Below are 23,441 nucleotides of genomic sequence, written 5' to 3'. Positions count from 1 at the left end.
GAGAGAGAGAGAGAGAGAGAGAGAGAGAGAGAGAGAGAGAGAGAGAGGAAAGACAGACAGACAGATATAGATAATAGAGAGAAAGACACACTGGGAAGCTGAAAGAGTTATCCTGAATTATGACATGAGTTATTTCAATTTGTGGATGACCCCACTTGATCAACAGGAAAGTATAGCCCTACCAGGTCAGTATCCCAAAGAGATAAAAGGGGGAGGGACTGGGAAGGACATATCAGTATATATAAACAATTTTATTTTTTGTAGTGGCAAAAAAATTGGAAATTGAGGGGATGACTATCAATTGGGGAATGACCAAACAAGTAATAAGTTGTGGTATATGATTATGATGGAATGTTACTGTAATATGAGAAATAATGAAGAGGCTGATTTTACAAGAACCTGGAAAGACTTATATCAACCAATGCTAGGTGAATTGAGCAGAAGCAGTAGAACATTGTACACAGTAACAATAATAGTGTATGATGATAAACTGTGAATCACTTAGCTATTCTCAGCAATACAATGACCCAAGACAATTCCAAAGGATTCATGGTAAAAAAATGTTCTCCACCTCCAGAGAAAGAACTGATGAGGCCTTAATGCAGATTGAATCATACTATTTTTCACTTTCTGTATTTTTTTCATGTTTTATTTTTCCTTGGGGTCATTGTTTTATTTTACAACATGACTAATATGATAATATGTTTTGCAGGATTTAACATGTATAGCCTATATCAAATTGCTTACCATTTCAGGGAGGAGGAGGTGAGGGAGGGAGAGAGAAAATTTGGAACTCAAAAATGTTTTTAAATGAATCTCAAAAATTGCCTTTACATGTAACTGGGGAAAAAAATAAAATTTATTTAAAAAAACAGGAAAGTATAATTCTCATCCTTCTTTCCTTATCTCAAACTTCATGCTCTTGACCTCTAATTCCTTATGGTAATGGGTACATGGGCATATGCAGGAAATAGAAATCATTTTCATACCATTCTAAACAAAACATAATTAGGAAGGTTAATCTGTTGCTGTAATACCTAAAGTTAGAATTTTATTTTATTCACATACCAAAGTTGTGCATATTATATTTTTATCTGTTCATTTTTATCATCTCTGCCATCACTTCTATCTACACATGAGATTATTTAATAGTAATAAAGTTCAACTGATGAAGTATGGCTGAATAAGATGTGGTATTTGACTAAGATGATATATCATTTTTCTGTAAGAAATAAGGAAAGAGATGATTTCAAAAAGACATGGAAAGACAATATAAGCTGACTCAAAATGAAGAAAACAGAACCAAAAAGACAATTTATACTATAATATTGATACTATAAAAATGAACAAATTTAGGACTTTTATAAACTAATGAAGCAAAAAATGACCTGAAATAGGAGAACAGCTTATACAATAGTAACAATACTGTCTAGCCAAATGACTTTGAAAGTTGTAAGAACTAAGATCAATATGATAGAAATTCATGATTCCAGAGGAATGATGATGAAGTATGCCATCTGTAATAGAAACATGAGGATTTAGGGTACAGAATGAAATATAATATTTTTGTATTCAGTCATTGGGGAATTTGTTTTGCTTAACTATGTTTACTTGTTGAGGGAATTGTTTTCACTATATTTTTCTCCCCTTATAGTGGTGGGGAATGGAAGGGAGAAAAAAAGTAAATTTCTGTTAATTAAAAAATAGATGGATGAGGGGAAGGCTACAGATGCATGTACTTTCATACAAGGTTACTCTATTTTTAGTTTTATCTAAATGTTCCACTTTGTTATAAGAAACCTCTCAGGAAGTGGGATTATAAATAAAAAGTAAAAACAAAACATCAACAAAACTTTTAAAATAATAGTAGAAGCTCATACTTCTATAAGAGCTTTACAAAGTACCTTACTCATGATAAACCTGTGGGATAGGTTTTTGCAAATATTATTTCTCTCTGTTCTCCTTTAGAGATGAAGAATGTGAGACCCAGACTAGTTAACCAGTTGCTTACAATCACACAACTATTAAATGGTGGAGTGGGGATTCAAACCTCATTTGATTGCTCCCAATGGAGCTAACTGATAATAGGTGGCCATGAAGATCATAATGACTGCATAGCATGCACACTCACACTTTTCAGCTCATGCACTTGGATTTTAGTAAACTCTGGTTCTCCGGATTACAAACCTGACAGAATTACTAATAAATCTTCATACTCTCTCAAATAATATTTTACATACTCTGATTCACAAGGTTGGGAGGGCAGAGGCAGGCCCAATGAATAGATAAGATGATATATATGCACAATGTAATATAGGTCCTATCTAAGGAAAAATAGAGTCCCAAAAATCTTAACATGATTTTAAGGTATTAAAGCTTAATTTTAAAATTTGGTAGTTTCAAGATATTAAAGTTTAAAGCTACACTAAAATTTTTGAGATACCCTACATAAGTTTTCCAAACTAGGTTTGAGGTTAAGTAGAAAAGCCTAAATCAGCAAAGTAATTTGCTATTGCTCCGTCACTGAAATGTCACAAAACTCCATTTTAAAGCACAGAGTATCTTCAAGAATGACCTTAAAAATCCTTCCATGACCAGGAGCAGAGTCTATGGCAACTATATCTGGACCAATCACTGGAAGAATGCCTTCCTCTACCTCATCTCACTCATTAACCATACGATAATTTCCACTTTAAACAGAGTTTTCTCTATTGTATACATTCAAGTTATTATTAGAAAATAAAAGTGACTCAGATAGTCCAAAAACTGACTCATTATCAGTGAATGTCTCCAACTTTTCATTCCCAGACTCTGTGAACCCAAACTCATATCCTTACACTAGAACTATGTGAGGGATGGCAAATAATTATAATTTTAGCCTGATACTTACCATAGAAGGGACCAGCCTTACGTGTGAACAGAATAGGCAGTAAGGATTTGAGAAACTGTAGGAAAAGCCTGCCCTGAAGTATCTCCCATGATTTCCCTTCTCAAAAACCTCCAGTGGGTTCTTATGGCCTACTGAATAACATCCAAATTCCTTGGCCTTTTTGTTTGAGGCCTTGGAAATTCTGGCACTGTCCTTGCCTTCACTCCTCTATATAAGACCTTGACCCCCAATCAAAACTCTACCTAGAATATTAGAATGACAGTCTCTGCATTGAAAAGGACCTTAGAGATCATTTATTCCAAACCATATTCAGAAAAAGTACCTCCCCAAATCCTCAACCCCTAGCCAGTCAGACACTGATGGGAACCTCCCTTCTTCCCAAAGCTTACTATTCCTATTTGGGATAGCTTTAGTTATTAGGAAGGTTTCCTTATATCAGTCTGGAAGTTTCCATTGAGTTCGAGTTCTTCTTTCCTCTGTAGTTTCCATTGAGTTCGAGTTCTTCTTTCTAAGACCAACCAATATGTGTATAATCCTTTCCCACATGATAGGCCTTCAAATACTTGAACACAGATATTCTTTTCTCTGACTTAAAACATATCCTTGTATGGTGAGGTACTGAGATGGTTACTTCCTTCTGGAAGAACTCCAATTTTTCAATTTGCTTCCTACAATATGGCATCCAGAACTGAATATAACAGTTTAGATATTGTCTAAGGGCAAAGGGCAGAATGACTGTAACCTTCTTTATTCTAGATGCTATGATAGTTTTCATTCAGTTTAAAATTGAAATAGTTCTTTTTTAGCTGCCATCTCACACTGTTTCTTCACAGTGTTCTTACATCTCACTAATCTTGTGCAGGGCAACTAGGTAGTATTTTACCAGTTGTTTAATTATCTTCTATTTCAAATCCAAGTCAAACATGTAGTTTATAAACTGCACAGTCTGTAGGAATTGATTAGTTCTGTCCTGTCTGTCTTCTATTATCTTGAGTAGTTTTGTCTTTATTTTCCATGATCACTTTTCCATCCATACTGAGCAGTGGTCATATGTCTTCTTTGATTTTCTTGCTCTCAGTACAGTTTAAGGTGTGGTTTTTGTTGAACTTTTTTGGCATCTTTCATTACCCTCCAAGTTCCCTCTGGGCTTGGCTGTATACTGGTTATAGAATTTCCTTATCATCTCTGTTCCCCTAGGATCCTAGAGCTCCAGGCTTATTTTGTTTTAGACCTTGGGCTTTCCTTTCTCTGAATTCAAACAGGTTATGATTAAAAAAAAAAGTCCTTTATTTTCTTGTGAATCATTGGTCTGTTTAATTCTGTTTGTGAAACTCATATTCAGTCCCCAAAGTGCAATTAAACATTGAGGTGGATGATCCATTCCTAACAAGATTCCCATCATTCAAACTTTGGTATTCATTTAATCCTGGTTGTACCAAATCCAAAATTCATTTCCTCACCTCCTCTATTTTATGAGGAATGAAATGATCAAGCAACTCAAAAATTTCTCAGTCACTTTTTGCATAAATCTTATGGTTATCTTTTGTACATACATCATCCATATTTCATTTAAAAAGCAAGAGAGGAAAAAAATTAGCAAAATTAACCAATATATCAGCAAGGTGGACATTATATGAAACGCTTACCACCTATGGTCCTGCACAATTGCCAAGAAGAGAAACAGATGCTTTCTCCTATTTCTTCTTTGGAGTTACAGTCGGTCATCACAATGTCACAGCATGTGGTTTTGATTTTTGATTGTTGGTTGTTGTCCTCCCATTTACATCTAGACAGATTTAAATCCTCACTAAGGACCCTGTGACTTATTAACTTTTACCAGGAGCAGATAGAACACTGTATGGCCTGGATTTGACTTGAAGAGGTTATGTTAGCTCTAGAAAGTGAAATCGCTCAGCAAGGGAGATGGAGTATCAGCAGCAGCAATAGCAAATGGAGGAAGCTTTGCAGGAGAGCTCACCCCAGAACAGACATGGCAGAAGGCTTTATTTCCTTCACCAGCTGCTAGTTAATGGGGCAAGTCTAGCAGGGAGTTACTGAGCAACACCACTTTCAAGGAATTTCTGGAAGCATGGTGAATTTGATCCCCCCTCTGCTTCTATTTCTGTTCTATTGCCATCCCAAAATGTTTGGAATTGTTTGCTCCTAAGGGCTTTGCTGATCTTTTAAACTTCCTTTCTGACTCCTTGATATTGGAGGTCACATTTTTGGTTTAGTTCTTGTCTTCTCCTTATGAAGGCTTGGAATCCTTCTATTTTGCTGAATGATGATTTTTTCCTCTTGATGTATTATGCTTAATTTTTCCAGGTAAGTGATTCCTAGTTATTGTCCTAGCTCCTTTGCCCTTCAGAATGTCATAGAATATCTCCTATCCCTTAATGTTGCAGCTGCCAGGAACTGTGTGATCCTGATTGTGACTCCCTGATATTTGAATTGTTTCTTTCTGGTCACTTGTGGTAATTTTTCCTTGACCTGATAGTTCTGGAATTTGGCTATAATGTTCCTTGCAGTCTTTATTTTGGGATTTCTTTCCTGAGATGATCAGTGGATTTTTTTCAATGCCTATTTTACCCTCAGGTTCCAGGTCATCCAGTACAGTTTTCCTTGATAATTTCTTGAAAGATGCTGTCCACATCTTTCTTTTAATATTGGCTTTCAGGTAGTCCAATAATTTTGATATTGTCTCTCCTGGATCTCTTTTCCAGGTCAGTTGTTTTTCCCAAGAGATATTTTACATTTTCTTCCATTTTTTCATTTTTTGGAATTTATTTGATTGATTCATGATGTCTTAGAGTCTTTAGTTTCCACTTGCTCAATTCTAACTTTTAAGATCTTGTTTTCCTTATTGAGATTGTGTATTTTTGTTTTTTATTTTGGTCAATAACTCTTTAAGGAGTTGTTTTCTTTGGTTGATTTTTGTATTTCCTTTTCCATTTGGCCAATTGTAATTTTTAAAATAGTTTCCCAGGATGTTGACTCTTTTTTTTTTTTTTTTTGCAATTCTCTTGAATCATTCTCATTTCTTTTCCCAATTTCTCTTCTATCTCTTACATGATTATTAAGCTCCTCTTAGAGCTCTTCCATGAGATCTTTTCTGGGCTGATTTTATTTGGGGTTTTGCCCATAGATGTTTTGACATTGTTGTCCTCTTCTGAGTTTTTGTCTTTGTCTTCCCTGTCACCATAAAACCTTTCTATTGTCAGATTCCTTTTTTTTTTTTTTTTCCGTTTTTTGCTCATCCCTTCCCCCCACCCCCCTTTAGGCCTTTTTCTTTTCATTTAGATTTGAGCTCTACTCCCAGGGTAGAAGGGGTGTTGTCTCTGGCTATTTACCTGGTACTGCACTGATGCTGCCCGTGAGGACCCTTGTTTCTGGTGCAGTGTTCTGGGGGTGGTGTACTTTGTTGAGATTTGGGGTTTAGGGGTACTCAGGATCCCAACATACTGACATGCTGGGTCCTGCCAAATGAATTTGACTCAAGCCTTCTCTCACCCAAAGAAAAGCAAAGTTTATTAAAGATTTTTCATAATGGGTAGACTCTTAAGGAGCCTAAGCATTTGTGATGCTTGTATCGACATACAGCCTAGATTGAATCTCAGCTTGATGAACTAGATTAAATCTGAGTGCCTTCATGGAAGCAAGATGGATCTTATACACAGAGAGACTGTGGGAGGGATCTAGGGGTGGTCTAGTAGTCTGGGGTGACTAGAGGAGGGGTTTAGGGAGGATCTTGGGGAGGAATCTAAAGAGGGTCTTGATGGGACTGGGGTGACTAGAGGTCAGATTGCCAGGAACCAAGAGAATGGGATTTTGATGGGATCAAGGGTGGGAAGCAGCCAGAGGCAATCTGGAGGTAACAGACAATGGAGGGCTAGGCTAGGTTAAGGGTAACAGAAACTGGGGCATATTGATAATGGAAGACTTTTGTCCTCTGAGAAATGCCAGATCTAGTGGAAAGATTCGAGGGATTTCCGGAACCTATACCCCATCAGGTTTGTGGTTGGCTGGTGCCTGGAGGCCCCTGGGTTATAGAAGCTGGGGCTGCTGAGCTGGGGTCCTAGTGGTGGTGTCTGGCATATGCTGAGGCCTGGTGAGGGTGTTTCTGCATTTACCAGTGGCTACACTTAAGCACTTGGAGGCCTGCCCACTGAAGGCTTCCTGTTTGCCCAGGCCTACTGCTGGGCCTGTGTGGCTGGTGGTTGCCTGTTTATTTAGGCACCCATAGGGTAGGTGTCTGTCTTCCTGTTTGCCTGGGCCTATGCTAAAGCACATGGTGGTTCTCAGACCTGGAGTTTGCTGGTTCCCTTGGCTGTGAGAAGGCATGGAGGTGATCTTGGTATTAGTATTTGCCTGTTCCACCACACTGGGGCTCAGGATTTCCTGCTGGTTTTCAGAGGTGGGGCTTGCTCCTGGCTTGCTTGGATACTTCCCACTCTGGACTGCACTCCCCTTTCACTTGAGTGAGATGGACCTTTTTTGCTGATCCTCCAGGTTTTTTGGGCTAAAAGATTGTTTCATCCCATCCTTTTGTTGGTTCTGCTGTTTCAGTATTTGTTTGGGGGCTTTATTTTATGATTGTTTAGAGGTGAGTATGGGACAGTTGCGGCAGTTTACTGCTTACTCCACCATCTTGGCTCCCAGAAATGATCCCTTCTGACTGTACTTTAACAATAGCTTTTCTCTAGATAAGTATATATAATTTTAATTGTGTCCTGGGTATGTCTTTCTTACAGAAGTGTGGAAAGAAGGAAGCCAGTAACTTTGAATACATAAAAATATTTTTTATTGTTTATAAATTAATTATCATTCAGTCATATCTGACTCTTTATGACCCCATTTGGGGTTTTATTGCCAAAGATACTGGAGAAGTTTGCCATTTCTTTCTCTAGCTCATTGTACAGATGAGGAAACTGTGACAAACAGGGTTAAGTATCACACAGCTAGTTTGTGTCTGAGGCCAGATTTGAGCTTAGGAAGATGAGTCTTCCTGATTCCAGGACCAGCATTCTATCCACTGTGCCACCTAGAGACCCCCTAATTAAATTAAATTAATAGACAAACTCAATTTAATTAATCTGTTTCTGTTCCTCCTACCTCTATCTGAATTTTTTTAAAAAAGGTAAAACTAAAACCTTGTAACAAATACATAGCATTTATCAAAACAAATTCTAGCATGGACCATTTTTCAACAATTATTTCTTGATATGGACACTTAATCTACTATTTCTCTGTTAGGAGGTAGGGAGTTTTTTTCATTTCAGTCCTCTGGAATCATGTTTGGTCATTGCTTTGCTTAGTATTTTTAAATCTTTCAAAGTTGCCTTTACAATTTTGTTGTTACTATATAAATTGTTCTACCTGGTTCTGATTACTTTGCTCTGAATCAATACATAAGTGTCTTACCAAGTATCTCTGAAATCATCCCCTTCATCATTTATTACAGCAAAATAGTATCCCATTACATTCATGTACCATAATTTTTTAACCATTACACAATTGATAGGCACCCCTTACTTTGTAGTTCATTGACATCACACACGCACACACACACACACACACACACACACACACAAAACCAGCTAAAATGTTCTGTACTTGTATCCTTTTGCTCTTTGGTCTCTTTGGGGCACAGGTATAGCAGTGGGTCAAAGGATAAATATAGTTTACTAACTTTTAGGGCATAGTGCCAAATTGCTTTTCAGTATAGCTGGTTCAAAAGACAACTCTACTAACAAGGCATTAAAGGACCTATTTTTTCATAGCTTTCTCAAAATTGGTTATTTTTTGGTCAAATTTGTCAATATGGGTATGAAGTAGAACCTTAGAGTTACTTCAATTTTTATTTCCATAATTATTAGTGATTTGAATATTTTTTTAAAATGCAGTTGTTGATAAATTGGATTTCTCTCTTTGAAAATTTCCTGGGGACAGCTAGCTGGCACAGTGAATTAGAGCAGTGGTTCTGTAGTCAAGAGGACCTGAGTTCAAATTCGACCTCAGACACTTAACACTTATTAGCCACATGACCTTAAGCAAGTCACTTAACCCCAATTGCCCTTCTCTCCCTCCTCCAAAAAGCAAAAAAAAAAAAGAAAAGAAAAAAAAGAAAATTTCCTGTATATATCCTTTGACAATTACAGAAAAAGTCTAATAAATTTGAATCAATTCCTTGTATAGCTTAGAAATGAGTCCCTCATGAAAGAAATATGCTGCAAAGATTTTTTTTAAATCTTCTTTTCTGATTTTAGCTGCACTTTTGGTTTGTGTGTGTGTGCCAAATTGTTTTAACTTTATATAATTAAAATTGTCCACTTCATCATCTATAATCTTCGCTGTCCCTTGTTTGTTAGCTGGCACTTGGGAGTTTACAGAAAACTAGACTAATGTGCTCGTGAATATAGAATTCAACCAGCTAGGAAGCCTCATTTTTCAGAATAACAGCTAGAAGCTGCCTAGGGGCTAATAGCTATTTCAGATATTTTGTCAATAAGTTGTACATTTGTATACACTTCTCAAAAGGCAGAGTTTAAATCGGAACCTTGCTAACATTTTACCCCTGGACTAAGCAAGCTATTGTCTGTAGGTGACTGGGTTGTATATCAGATTATGACTGCTTGAAGGATGGAAGGAAATAAACCATAAATGCCTACTATGGAGTGCTAGATACTGTGATAAGTGCTTTACAAATATCATCTCCTTTGTTCCACAAAACAACTCTGAGAGGGAGATGCTCTCATCCTAATTTTGCAGTTAAGAAAACAGAGGCAAACAGAGGTTATATTACTTGCCCGGGGTCAATTAAATTCAATAAATAATTATTAAGCTCCTACTATGTAACAGGCACTGTGCTAAGTGCTAAGAATACAAAAAGAGGCAAAAAAAAATAGTCCTACCCTCATGGAGCTTGCAATGTAATGGGGGAGACAAAATGCAAACAAAAATATATGAAGCAAGTTATGTACAGGAAAAATAGGAAATAATTAACAGGGGAAAATACTGGAAATAAGAGGGGTTGAGGAAAGTATCCTGTAGGTGGTGGGATTTTAGTTATGACTTAAAGAAAGCCAGGGAGGTCAGCAGGCAGTGGAGGTGTGAAAGCATTTCAGGTATAAGGGACAGCCAGAGAGAATGTCCGGAGCCAAGAGATGGAGGGTCTTGTTCATGGAACAGCCAGGAGGTTAGGGTCACTGCATCAAAGAGTATGGGTTCAGGAGCAAGGTATGAGGAGACAAGAAAGGTTAAAGAGCTAGGTTATGAAGGGCTTTGAATGCTAGAATATTATGTATTTGCTCCTGGAGACAATAGGAAGTCATTGGAGTTTATTGAGAGAGGCAAAGGGGAGAATGACATGATTGGACCTGCATTTGAGGAAAATCATGTTAGTGGTTGAATGGAGAATAGCTTGGAGTGGAGAGAGACTTAAAGTAAGATGGACCCACTAGCAACCTATTGCAGTAATTGATGTATAAAGTTATGAGGGCCTGCACCAACTAAAACAAAGGTTCTATATACACCAAAATATTTATGACAGAAAATTTTATAAAAGCAAAAAACTGGAAACAAAATTGATGCCACTGTATTGTATGTAAAGTACATGACTGTACTGAAACGCTATTGTGCTGTAAGAAACAATGAATATTATAAATATAAAGAAGGCTGGGAAGTGGTGCATGAATACAAAATGAAATGAAGCAGGAAAACAATATACACAATGAATACAACAATGTGTAGCCATATCAGAGGAGAGAAGAGGACCTGTTGGAGAGATGTTGTAAAGGTAAAATTGGCAGGCTTTGGCAAGAGCTTGCATATGGAAGATGAGAGATAGTGAAGAATGCAGACTGACTCCTAGGTGGTGAGCCAAAGGGACTGGCGGTATGGTGTTGCCCTCTACAGTAATAAGGAAGATAGGAGTGGGGAAAGGTTTAGGGGGAAAGATAATGAATTCGGTTTTAGATATGTTGAGATTAAGATGTCAACTGAACATATTGTTAAAGATGTCTATTGGATATCCAGTTGGTGATGTCTGAAAAGCAGTTAGAGATAGGAGGTAGGAAGTCAGCAGAGAGGATGTGGCAGGAAAGGTAGATTTGAGAATCAGCAGCATGAAGATGGTAATGAAATCCCCAGGTAAAACAGCTAGTAAGTGTCTGAGGCTGAATTTGAACATGGGTCTTTCTGACACTATTCACTGTGCCATCTAATATTCTGAGGCTAAGCAACTCTACCTTGCCTGCTCTCCTTACATGAGAAAAAGAGAGGTAATGAAAGGAAGGAGAAGGCAGAGGCCAAAGTGAAGAGCTCGCCCAAAACGAAGGCCTTTGGATAGGGAAAGGTCTGGTCTTGGGAACCCAAAACTTGTCTCTTCTTCTGGGAAGATACACCCATACTTTGCCCTCTGTAGTGATATCTGCTGGCTACATTGTATTATATTTATTATGTTTATTATTTTCCTGGTTCTTTTTCATTTTGTATTCATGCACTGCTTCCCAGCTTTCTTTATATTTATCATGTTCATTGTTTCTTACAGCACAATAGTGTTTCAGTACAGTCATACACCATATGTATAATACAGGGGCATCAATTTTGTTTCCAGTTTTTGCTTCTATAAAATTTGCAATTATAAGTATTTTAGTGTTTTAATTATTGATCTTCTTGGATTATGTGACTAAAAGTGGTATCTCTGGATTAAAGGACATGGACCTTTTTGTCACTTTCTTAGCATAATTGCAAATTGGATTCCAGAATGGTTGGACAAAGTCACAGCTCCATCAAGGGTGCATTATCATATCCATCTTTTCACAACCACTCCAAACTTTATTATACAAAGCTTTTGTTATCTGTTTCAGTTTGCTTGGTGTGAGGTAAAATGTAACAGTTGTTTTGATTTGCATTTCTCCTATTATTAGCGATCTGTAACATTGTTCACAGTTATTAATTATTTGTGAGTCACAATTTTTTTCTTTTGAAAACTACTTGTTCATACCCTCATCTATTGGGAAATGGATTTTGGCCTTACATATTTCCATTAACTGCTTCCTCTTCCATACCTGTCCTCTCTTTTTTGGAGGGGGGAAGGTAGGGCAAATGGAGTTAACTGACTTACCCAAAGTCACATAGCTTGTTTTGTGTGTGTGTGTGTGTTAAGTGTTTGAGGCCAGATTTGAACTCAGGTCCTCCTGACTCCAGGACTGGTGCTCTATTCACTTCACCACCTAGCTGCTCCCATACCTGTACTCTTATCACACACTTTGATATTAAAATTTTTTCCATTTCCTTTTGCATCTCATTTTGTTCCATTAATCTCATTCGTGAATTTTTTTTTCATTTAATACAAATTACTTTTATCTTTTAAGAATCACTTCCATTCCTTTGGTTAAGAATTCACACCGTACGGGGGAAAGGTAGTACAGTGAGTAAGAGCACCTGCCTCAGAGTCGGGATGACCTGGGATTGAATCTGGTCTCAGATACTTAGCACCACACCCAGAAACAACTGGCCGTGTAACCTTAAGTAAGTTACTTAACCCCAATTGCTTAAAAAAAAAATTCACACCCTAGATATAACTTTGAAAGGTACTTGAACTGATTCTCTTCAATTAAAAAAATATGGCCTTTATTATTTAGGTCATAAATCCATCTTAATGTTTATTTTGCTATGTGATACAATTGATAAAGTACTGCCTTAGAGCACCAGGAAGACCTGAATTCAAATCTTATCTCAGACACTTATTAGCTCTGTGACCTTGGACATGTTACTTAATCTTTGACAGGTTCAGTTTTCTCAGAGGTAATAAGCATATTGTCTTCACAGGGATGTTACAAAGACCAAATCAAATGAGATAATATCTTCAAGTTTTAAAGTGTTATATAGAGGCTAGATGTTGTGATATTTATTATTATCAGAATTTTTGTTACTATATGGTATAGAGTGTTGGTCTAGATCTATTTTTTGTGGTACTGCTTTCTAGTATTACCATCAATTATTTTTCTTCCTCATGGAATCTGTGTTTTCAATTTATTATACTGTGGGTTATTGAGTTCCTTTCAACTAATAGTTGTTGTTGTTTTAGGATTACTACTTTATAATATAACATTAAGTCCAGAAGAACTAGTTCCTCTTTTTTCCTTTTTTTTTATTGTTTCCCTTAGTACTTGCCTGTTCTTCCAAAGAAATATCTTTGTTTTGACTCACTTAAAAAATATCTCCTTGATATTTTAATTGGAGTGTGTAAATTCAGTTAATATTTTCACTTTTATGACATGACCCAGCCAGAAGCACCAACTATCCCACCAGTTTTTTAAATCATTTTTAAAAATGTGTAAAGGCATATTTTATAATTGTATCTATACAGGTTTTTAATGTTCCTTAGTATATTGACTGCCAGAACTTTTTATGCATTTTGCAAATCTTTTGAACAGAAGTTCTTTTTCTATTATTCCCTCTTGGATTTTATTATTGCCATTTAGAAATGTTGTTAATTTGGGGGGTTTTATTCTACATTACTATTTAACAGAGATAATTAATGGTTTCAATTAGTTTTTTTTCCTGATCTAAAATTGTCTGAGTATGCTATCATGCTAACAACAAATAGAGATAGTTAAATTACCTATCTGGCCCTTTAATTTCCTCTTCTTAGATTATTATTATTGTTAGAACTACGTTAATCAATTGTGTTACTCTTGTCAAAGAAACATCTTTTAGTTTTGTTTATCAATTCTATGGATATTTTGTTTTCCAGTGTATCTATTTCTCCTCTAATTTTTAAGACTTCCTTTGTTGTTCTTAGGTCAGATGTGCTTATTTGTTGGTTTTCTGATTTTTAATTGAATAGCCAATTTAATAATACTTCATTTTCTATTTTGCAAATGTATGTTATTAAGGAAACATTTTTTCCTTTGTTTTACCCATGTCCCAGAAATTGTGGGTAAGTTTCCTATTCATTATTATTGTCTTTCATATAGTTATTGATTGTTTACATCTTTTCTTTCAGTTGCTTCTTGGTTAGAATGTCATTATTGAGTCTCCATAAGTCTGGTCTTTTGTTTTGCTTCTGGTTTCTGTATTAAATACTATTTTTATTGAGCTATGATTTTAAAAAGATGTGTTTAGTCTTTCTGATTTTTACATTTATTTATTTATTATTTCTCTATGTCCTAGTACATTCTTTTTTTTCTAACAAAGATGATCTTGAGTCATATGTATATTCTTTAATCTTCCCATTTGTAAGATCCCATAAATATTTCATCTTTAAATTCTCCAAGTTATTTAGTTTTATGTTTTCCCTTTTATTTATCTTTCTGCTAGATTTTTCCAGCTCTGAGAAAGAAAAGTTTCTGACTATTATTATATTATTATCTATACTTTGACAAGAAGGATGAGAGGATGGTGGTCTACAGGCAAATAAAGTAGTAGGTAAGAAATATTATTTCCGAGGTTGGTTGTTGTCTTTCATACTTGAAGAGGACGAAAATCACATCACTATTTTGGAGTCAAGATACAATATGTCTGACTGTGACTGATCAGATGAATAGAAACTTGGAAGTCTCTAACACAGGTCAGTCACAAATATTTCACATGGGCATTTGGAGTGGAGATGTCTCTAAATTTGCACATCTTATGTTTCTTTTGAGTTTTAGCTTTGCTCATACAGCACACAGCTTTCTTTGATGCAGGCATGCCATTCTGGATGGTTCTGTGCCAGTGTCTCCTATGTCTCACAATAGATTTCAAAATTCTTCAGAGAGACTATGAAAGTGTCCTTGTATCACTTCTTCTCACTCCCATTTCAGTGCTTGCCTTGTGAGAGTCTTTTAGGCAAATGTACATTTGGAATTCAAACAATGTGTTCAGTCCGTGGGAGGTGGTGAAAGGTAGAGAGATATTATTCTAGTGAGAGAAATGAGGTTCTACTAAAAAACAAGGCCATATGAAAGAAGTATGTTCCACAATAGATGTCTTTATGGTATTACACTGGGGCAATACAGTGTAATTTTTACCATTCACTGCTACCTCTATTCAACATTGCTTCCCTCATGAATTTATTTTCAAGAGTGAGGTGCAATAGAATTTATTTTTGGAAAAAAATTATGGAATGAAGTTTATAAAGGCACTAACAGAAACTAGTTAGAAGAAGAAATTCAAACATCATACCTTCAAAAGCTTTAACTTCATGAAAAATACTGAAAAATTAAAGAATAAAGATATAAGTAAATCAAGAAGAGTTTATGAAAGCACTAAGCAAAACCACATAGAAGTTATTTCCTTAAGCTCATCTTACTTCTTTATCCTTTTTTTGTCTTTTTCACACCTTGATGAGCATCTCTTGTCTTTATTTTTTCCCCTAAACCTATCTTTAAATATAGGATAATAATAAAATATGTATGCTTTTTTTGGTAGTTGTATTTCTTTCCATTTCTTGTGTTTATGATTCTGGGAACTTTGAAAACCAAATATTATTCCTACATCTTTTTTTTTTTGCAGAAATGTCTCAAATATCTTTCTTTTGTTGAACTACCTTTTTGTGATTGATGCTTTCTTGTCTTTATTCAGAAATTTTGGGAGGTCTTCTAGTACAATTTCTTTCATTTTGTTTAATACTTTGAAATTGTTGTGTTACTCTGGGACACTTACAATTCATAAGGTGTCTTGGTATATTCTGATTTTAAGTGCATATAAGCTTTGGCTTATATACAGGTCACACGTTCATTTAACACTATTGCCTTTTGCATTTCTTGCCAATATTTCAGTTTGTGTATATGTATGTATGTGTGTTTGCATAAACCTATTAACCTCTAATCATGTATTGATGATTAATCTTCTCTAGTCTACTAATTAAATTTCAAATCTTTGCATTGAGAGGTCTAAATTCTGATTTAGAGTTATTGCAACTTTTACTTATATGGTTAGAGACTTGAAGAATCCTGGAAAAAGTGACTAATCACCATCTTCCTGGTCACATCCACTCTGATTTTTAAAAGAGAGCTTGAACAGATGTCTGGAGAGTTAAAATCTCTCATCATGGTTCAATTCCAGTTTTGTCATCTGCTTCTAGAATTTATTTTCTGCTTCTACTTCTGGATGGGTTGTCTGTATAATATTTCTATCACAACATTAATTCTGTTTCTTGTCAACCATGAATGTAACTTGAACTTTCCCCCCTCCTAAACCTGTGTTACTTCTGTTATTACTTCCCGTCACCTCCCCACACCCAATATGAACCTGTACAAATCTTACTCACTTTTTAAGATACAGTTTAAAAGCCACTTTTGCCACAAAGTCTCTGTTTATCCAGAAAGAAATCATCCTCTCCCTCTATGAACTACTTATAGTGGTATAGATATACCACTCATATGATAGCTACACTATTACATTGGGTTATGGTCTCCCTTACTAGATTTTAAGCTCCTGCATGTGAGAACTATCTTTTTATCTCCTAGTACTTGGCATAGTACATTGTACATAATAGAAACTTTATAATTATTTGTTGGATTCCTGACAGTCCTACCTTAGTAATTTATTCTTTTGCATTAGTCATTATTTTCTTTCTATAAGCCATTCAAAATTTATATGCATATGTGTATATATAATATGTATCCATACATATTTACAGATACACATGTGTATATATGTATGTAAAAACTTATATAGTTTCATTTTAAGTGACTAAACATGCTACCTTTAATTTAAACTTTTATGTTTAACTTTTTCAGATGAATAACAATCTGAAATTATTAAAAATAAGAAACAAGTAGGAGAAAGAGGAAGCCAGGGAAAATTAATTTCTCACATTGGAGCTTACCATTTTATGAGTTTTTATTTCTCTAGCTTTTAGCACAATGGGGAATAAGAACACTGTAATATTCATTGGATTCAAATACCTGGAAGGCTAAATTTGTTTTCTTGCTCAGTGGTTTTAGCAAGAGGAAAATATGACATTTATTGATCTACTGGTTCTGTTTTATCTGACTTGGAGGCAATAAAAAGAAAGAGGAAATGTATTGATTATCCCCCAAAGAAAGGATTCAAATCAATGTAAGAGGAAAGTGACTTCCTTTGCTATATACTCACTTTTCCCAGACTGCTGTATTTTTTCATATCCAAGTTAGATGAATGGTTAAGCACTCAAGAATTACCTCCTAGTGAACCACAATGAACTTATCCATCATTCTTTAGTGATCATACATAGTGTTAAAAATATAAATTTTGCCGATGTTATAGAGAATGTATGTAGTGCCAGAGGGGAAAGATAATCATGTCATTTCTGGTTTGTTGGCTCATTCTTTTCTTCTCCTTATGCACTCTGTCAATTTTATTATTATTATTAATAATAATAGCTGTCATTCATATGGTACTCTAAGGTTTGCAAAGCACTTTGTCTACAGTATTTTATTGATTCTCAAAACCATGATCAAAGATGTGTTTAGCCTAGAGAAGAGAAGACTCAAAGGGAATGTGATGGCTGACCTCAAATATAGTATGAGAAAAACCATCATGGGAAAGAAGGATTAGGCTTTTTCTCTTTGGTTCAAGAGGTCACAACCAAGAACAATGTTTGGAACTTTAAAATATACATATGTGCATGTGTGTGCGTGTGTGTGTGTGTGTGTGTGTGTGTGTGTGTGTGTACACATTTAGGCTTGATGTGAGGGAAAAGTATGGATTTCTTTGGGAGTGGGTGGATTCTTCATTGGTGACCTTTAAAGCAAAGACTGAAAAGTACTTGTTGGGCATATCAATCATCCAGTGTGCCTACTATTTTTTCTTATGTGCCTACTATTTTCCAGGGACTGTCATGAATAGGAAAGAGAAACTGGTGAATTTGTATAAAGAATGGAAAGTATCTGAGCATGGAGCTAGGGAACTAGGCCTAGGTGGAGAAAGAGACAGAAAAAGAGAAAGAAATAGACACAGACAGATATAGACAGAAAATGACACAGATATGGAGGCTGAAAAAGAAAGAAGAAAGGAAGAGAAGAAGTAAGAGGAAGGAAAAGGAGAGAGAAGATGATTCAGTATTTTCATCCCTCTGAGGTGAGGGATGAAAGTAGTCTCTATAAGAGTAGAGATGATGATGTAATTCTTAGAATTATAGGTGTATTTCCTAAGGGAGGATTCATTTCAACAAACCTGTAAATTGTGATGATACCAAGAAGAAAAACAATGTAGTGCTTGCCCTCAAGGAGCCTACCATTTCGGTGTGTGTGTGGGGAATTTGATATGTACATAGATATTTGTGATTCTAGAGGCATTGTCATAAAGACAACTTAAATTGTCTAAGGAAATTTGAGGGGGAAAATGTTACTTTCAGTCAAAATGATCGGGGAAAATTTCAGGAGAAGTTGGCACCCATGAATAGAGAAAAGAAGAAGAATGCTTTAGAGTTTTCAGGCTCATCTTCCTAAGAAAGTTGTCCTGTGTTCTAACAACCCTTTTATTCTACTTGTTATGAAAGTATGAATTGCTGTTGGAAACAGTTCAGTCTGAGACAGGCACTATCTCTGTTGCCAAGCTCTACATTCTTTTCATGTAAAGCATAAGATACTTTTGTTTTAAAAATTTTAAGAAAAGCAGCCTATTTCTCCGTCCTTTCTTCAATCAATATATTATGGCTAGTGCAAATATCCATATTCTATCTTGGGTTGTAGTGCCCATGAAAAGGCAGCTATCAGAGGAAATATGAGAAGATGATATTCACTCTAATAAGAAAGACAGAGAAGAGACAGGATCTTGGAGCTATTGTGATTTTCTCAAGGATAACTATAAATTATTACCACAGCATATCAATAGAAAAACAAAGGTTTCCCTGATTATAAACTGGGAAGAAAACAACAAAATATGGAATATGGTGTATAGAGGAAAGTACATTCTTTTCAAATGGAAATATTAGTTTTAGATCATCTTCAGAAATTCTATCCATTTTCTATACCACCAGTAATCCAAAAGCAATACAATATGTTCACACTCTCTCTATTTCAATTGACACCTCTAGGGGAGAGATGGCAGAAGGATTTTTAAATATCTGCCTTCCCACTTTCTTTATTCACACAAAAGCATATGGAAAGTAGAGGATGCACCACCCACTGCCCAGGATACTCTTCCCCCAAGCAGTAGAACCAGAAGTAAAGGGGCTGTACTTTGCACAAAAACACTGTGAAGTTTGTAGTTTTCAGCTGATAAAAGTTACATTCTACCCTTCCTTCTCAACTTCTGGCAGCCAACAGCTAATTATCTGTTAGCATGAGAATATTGAGTTAGCCCTCCCTCATAAACTTACCTTTGACACTTATAAATGATGAGACTTCTGCTTTTTAGGTAGGTGTTATTTGGCATTGGAGGCAGATATCAGGTATTAGGATTTCTGAGTCTCACTTCCAGTATATAATATTATATCCTGGTTTGTTGTTGTTGTTGTTGCTTTTGTTACCATTTTTTTAAAGATGTACCTTGGAGGGGCAGCCAGGTGGCTCAGTGAGTGAGAGCACTGGCTCCAGTGTCGGGATGACCTGGGGATCAAATCCAGGCTCAGATACTTAGCACCCACCCAGAAATAACTGGCCATGTAACCTTGAGCAAGTTACTTAGCCCCAATTGTTTAGGGGCAACCAGGTGGCTCAGCGAGTAAGAGCACTGGCTCCAGTGTCGGGATGACCTGGGGATCAAATCCAGTCTCAGATACTTAGCACCCACCCAGAAATAACTGGCCGTGTAACCTTGAGCAAGTTACTTAACCCCAATTGCTTAAAAAAAAAAAAAAGATGTACCTTGGAGAAGATAAGTCCTTTTTTTTCAACCCATCAATGAGATACACCTTATAGGAAGCTAAAGCTTTCTTGTCATGGCATTAAGAATACAAGGTTTTGGGGCAGCTAGGTGGCACAGTGAGTAAAACGCTGGACCTGGAGTCAGGAGGAACTGAGTTCAAATCTGGCCTCAGACACTTAACACCTACACAAAAAAACTAGCTGTGTAACCTTGGACAAGTTTCTTAACCCCAATTGCCCTCTAAAAAGAATGCAAGGTTTGTCAATTATTTTTGTTTTGTTTTGATTTGATTTTTTTCAAAAGCATCTATAAGCAGGGAACATGAGGTTGGGAATAGAACCAATCCCAGAATATGCTGGGATATAAAATGTTAACCTACCCACTTTCTATAATCACACAAGGTAGAAAACTCATTGCCCACACTTCCCTCAAGGATTCTCTTCTCTCATGCCTGTCATCTGAGACATTTGATTCCAAGTGCCACAGTGTCAACTCATTCAGCAGGTCACAGGGCCTTGGGCTGCTGGGCCCCCCATTAGAGTTTTATTATTCTTTGTTCTTTGCACATGGCTTTCCTTCTCTCATCTCAATGCCTCTGGACTGACTGTTTCCTATACCTAGAATGCATTCTCACCTTACCTCTGCCTCTTAGAATCTCTATTTTTTTTTAAAAGCTTAACTCAAGCACTACCATCTACATAAAGCCTTTTTTTATCCCCACTCCCAACAAGATGCCAGTTACTTCCCCAGCCAAATTGCCTTAAATTTATTTTGTATATGTTGCGTATACATATATCATATATAAATATATATTCATACATACACACATACATAATTTGCTGATATCTTCCCTTACAGAATGTAAACTGTGTTTTTTCTTCCTTTGCATCCTCAGCTATATAGGACCTAGAACATGCAAATATTTGCTTACTCACTGATTAATTGATTAATCCCTCCACTTGACAGTGAATATTTTACTATGAAGAAGAATCATCTCCAGAAGAATCATCATGATAAGGAGCTAAAGATTCAGTGTCTGAGATTTGAGGAGAAACTCATAGATTGTAAACTAACTGCTTGAGGGCAGGAAGTGTTTTTGCTTGTGTCTGAATTTCCAAAATCTACTGCACTGCCTGTTACATAGTAGGTACTTAGTAAATGTTTGTTGAATGACTGATTGGTTGGTTGCTTCATAAGGCAAACTTCTTTGTACCCCAGACCTGTATCCACCTTAACACCCAGCCCAATGCTTTGCACATAGTAAGTGTTCCATGTTGATTAACTGATTAATTGGTTGATCAGGTGGCTCTAAATCTTTGGCAGAATCTTAAGTTTCTAGATCTCAAGCTTATTGGTCTCCCCTTCTGACCCCATTATTCAGACTAAAACTTAAAGCTTTTCTCTGCTATTTGAATCAGTGATCTTTACCTAACAGGAATGGTTGTAGTGATCATGACACTTGGAAAAGATTGGCTGAAGTGAGACTGGCAGCGTATTTGGACTTCTGTGATGGTGATGTTTGTGTGTGTGTGTGTGTGTGTGTATGTGTGTGTGTGTGGCTTCAGTGGGTGGTATATATAAGTGGTTTAGAGGAGGAAATTCTATGATTCTTTGATTTTATGCTGGTCAAGAAAGTTTTTTTTTGAGCTATGACTTACAAAATGGGCAGAATTTGGACAGGTACAGATAAGGTTTGGGGAAGAGAAAAGTTCCAGGGAAAAGGCACAAAAGTATAGAAGTAAAAAGTTTCAAGGAATATTCAAGGATTCCACAAAAACAAAATTAATGTTTTGATAGCAGAATTAAATAGACTACCCAGGCAGACGGAGTAAATAGATAATGAATTCCAGAAGCAGAAAACAAATCTGACATAGGAACAAATTCTGCTTGGGGAGGTGGGGCCATTTGTAAGTAAAACACTTTGATTGAATCTCTGGATCTGGATCTGGATCTGGATCACACACCTGGTATACCCATGGTACCCATTACAATAATAACTGAGCATTTTAGTGTTTTTCAAAGACTCACATTACTCAGGTCTCTATCCTACTTTGTGAATGTTGCCAGCTCTTGATGTATTCATTAAACAAATATTCATTGATTGTCTGCTATGTATTTGACACTCTGCCATTCACTGCAAGAAATATGGAAGTATAAGTCAAGTTAAGTCAACAAGCATTTATTAAGGACTTACCATGTGCCAGGCACTTGGCTAAGTATAGGTTATTGTTCCTAAACTTACTTAGCTAACAGTTGTCTTGGGAGGGGAAGATAAAACATATATACTTGAAAAGTTATTAATAAGAAAATAAGAGTTAAATAACAATGCTAGGCAATAATACAAGAGATGTTTGTCTTTTTATCTTCACCATTAAGCACAGATGGTTGGTATATATTAGGTGCTTAATAAATGTTCCAAAGGAACATTTGGTGATAATTACCAAATTACCAGTACAGAAATAAAACAGTGTGGTAGCTGAGAAGGATGAAAGAACCCTGGAACTAGATGGAAAGCCCTGGACATGAGAAGATGTTATCATCTTGTATTGGGTCCAGTTTCGTTTTAGCAAAGTGATTAAGTGGAGTGACAAAGGAGAAAACAGTATTCACCTCCTTATATGTAGATCGCAACCCCTTCTTGACTTGGTAAAGGGTTTTGAAAGGCAGGTAGGTGGTACAGTGTATAGAGTTGGGCCTCAAGTCAGAAAAACCTGAGTTCAAATCTGGCCTAAGACACTTACCAATGGTATGATCCTGGTCAAGAAAGTCACTTAATCTCCATTTTCCTCCTCTATAAAAGAGGGAAAATAATAGTACCTACCTACCTTGATTTGGGGATCAAGTGAGATAATAATCGTAAAGCACTAAGTACAGTACTTGGCACATAGTAAGGGCTATATAAATGTTAATTCATTTTATTATTATTATGTACATATATTAATATTATATACAATATGCATTTTATGTATATATATCACATACACACGTGTGTATAATGCACGATAACCCAAATCTTAGTGAAGTTTGTATATATATATGCATATGTAGAGATAAATGTGTAATTTTCCCAGCATTTTCACTTTATATGTAGTCTCTCTGAAATTAGATTGAAAGTAAACATATTGCTTTTCAAGTAGACAGGCTTGTATTAAGAACCTACTGTGTATAAGGCATTGAACTAAACACTGGAATTATAGACAGGCAAAAAACAGTCTCTCCTCCCAGAGGATGTGGGTAATGTTTAACAACCAATTCACAAAAACACACAGCACACTTTAAAATTCAATCTGCATCATTAACATTTTCTTTTTAACATTTATATGTCTAGACAATCAACAAAACAATGGATCAAACCCTGATTTGTAACATTTGCCACTTTCTAAGGGATTAGTGCTCACACAAAATTTAACAACTGGCTCTCCTGACCCGGTGAGAGCTGGCTCCAGTGCACCTGTGCCCAGTATAATGTGTCCACTATAATGGGCACATAACTATGTGTATATAAAATATATACAAGATAGATAGGAACTCTTCTCAGAAGGAAGGCACCAGCATCAAAGGGGACCAGGAAAGGCTGCCTGCAGAAGGTGAGATTTTAGCTGAGACTTGAAGGAGGCTAGGAAACCCAAGAATCGGGGCAAGAAGGGAAAGAATTCCAGGAATGAGGGAGAGTCGATGAAAATAAACTGGGGGCAGAGAGAGGGTCTTTCATCTCTGGATTACATAGTATATAGTGGAGAGGAATGTTTAACAAGACTGGAAAGATAAG

The 23,441-nt window shown here is 36.1% G+C and overlaps 1 long non-coding RNA gene across 1 annotated transcript in view; it reads right to left on the bottom strand.

Annotated features, from left to right (window-relative positions):
* Positions 1-23,441, bottom strand: part of LOC138143586 (uncharacterized) — a 119,504-nt gene that overhangs the window by 95,805 nt on the left and 258 nt on the right. The gene's annotated exons all lie outside the window — the stretch shown is intronic.

The sequence above is a fragment of the Petaurus breviceps genome, unplaced genomic scaffold (assembly GCF_028583685.1).
Source record: "Petaurus breviceps papuanus isolate PSGF00001 unplaced genomic scaffold, PetGlider_PUasm1.0 90650, whole genome shotgun sequence".
Classification (NCBI taxonomy): Eukaryota; Metazoa; Chordata; class Mammalia; order Diprotodontia; family Petauridae; genus Petaurus; species Petaurus breviceps.
The sequence above is the reverse complement of the archived record's forward strand: the minus strand, read 5'-3'. Positions and strand labels throughout refer to the sequence as shown.